Raw genomic sequence first — 1,833 nt, 5'->3', positions numbered from 1 at the left:
AAGTTCTAATGATGTGGGGTAAAAGTACGACCATTCAAAATTCCACATTTCTACACGAAGTCACGTTGAAAATTATTTCATATCAATCTCAGCAGCAGCTTCTGATACAAACCCTATATATAGGCGAACAAATTGCTCGATCTCGGGGTTCTTCACTAATTGTCCAAATACAACAAGTTTACTGAATCCAGTTCTCATCGTATTTCAAATATTTTTCGCGCGAGCTTGTCTTTGAAGAAACAAAAATTGTCGCTGATTTTTCCAGGGTATATTTAAAAAAAAAGGTAAACATTTTCCGTTCAGATTTACTTTGTATTTATATCATTCGTACTATTGCTCCATTTTCACATATTTCACACATTTTTCTTGTGATTCACAGTTTATCGTACAAAACATTCTTCATGAAATTCTTTCTTCGTCATTTAAAAGTGGTTGAAAACAACTTAATAAACTCATTGAAACCTTCATTGAAAACAAGAAATTTATTTGCTGAAACATGTTTGCCGTCATTTTAAATATTACATCATTTATGCTGAAAAGCCATTTTCTCATTTTTCGGAGTATTCTTAACTTCTACAAAAAAAAAATTATGTCTGGATGTAAGTTTTCTGGGTTATTATCAATCCACGCCAGAGTTTTGAATTTTGATGTTCTCAGTTCGTGATAACCTCAAAACATACTTTTACCCGACTCGTACTGTTACACCATCTTAATCTAAATACCCAAGTAACCTAAACAGGTACAAAAACGCTTACTCAGCCTCATCATTGACATAAAAGATGTTCTATGCAGCTCAAAATTTTAGTTCTTATTGATACTTTCAAGTTCCCAAACAAGACTCAATGACCTTCAATTCACCGCACCCACCCAACCAGACAGCCAACCAGCCAGGAAGAAAGCACATCAAAGCACTTTTTGTGACTCTGTAAATCACGTTTTGAGCACTTTTGTGCCCTTTATGTGACTTAGGTCCCTTACAACGTACATATAAATCACTTTTGCAACTTTCAAGTTCATTAATGAGTACAAAGAGTGCACTCAAGGGATTTGGCAGTTGATTCTCTTTGTCAACCGATATGTAACTTTCAAAGCCTTCATTCAAGAAAATATACACATATGTGACTTTTGGTTACTTGGGAAGGTAGCCGTGAGTTGTGTTGTCTTAAAAAGTTGTCTGACTACAACCTCAGTCAATTATTCAATACAGAGTTGAGCAACCTTTTGCAGCAAAACGGGCCAAATTGAATTTAAATTTTTTTTTCGGCGGGCCACATTGACACAACAACGTTGACAGTTTTCATTTGCGCATAACTATTTCTAAAATCAATATTTGGCGCACTTACATCATTGCTTATTGCGAACATTTCTGCATTGTTACTTTTTTATGTGAGTTGAATAACGGAAGTTATTGGGAGAAAATTCTCTTTTATTATCATTTTAATTCTCTAATAGGCTTGAACTTGTTCACTGATCTTTCTTAAAAACAAAAACATCGTTTGTTCCCCTTTTTTATTAAATTTTTTTTGCCTTTTGCATACTTTTCTAGAAAAAAATCTTTTTCGAACTGATGCTACTATTCGTCATCACTTCAGTTCAAATTGGAAATATGGAGCTAAATCACAGCAAAAATATTAAATTAGAAAAATATATTTTTCTGTAAATCACTGTCTTCCCAGCATTCGACGTTAACTCGTTACTAATTCGCAGATTTTAAATCCTTTTTCTGTATCCGTTATCGAAAAGTTTTTTTCACTACTCAAATTTTGTCCTCGATGACCAATTTTTTTTTTACAAACGATGAAAGATTATTACACTGTTGTATTTTGAGCGATG

Source organism: Uranotaenia lowii, chromosome 2, assembly GCF_029784155.1.
Source record: "Uranotaenia lowii strain MFRU-FL chromosome 2, ASM2978415v1, whole genome shotgun sequence".
NCBI lineage: Eukaryota > Metazoa > Arthropoda > Insecta > Diptera > Culicidae > Uranotaenia > Uranotaenia lowii.
The sequence above is the reverse complement of the archived record's forward strand: the minus strand, read 5'-3'. Positions refer to the sequence as shown.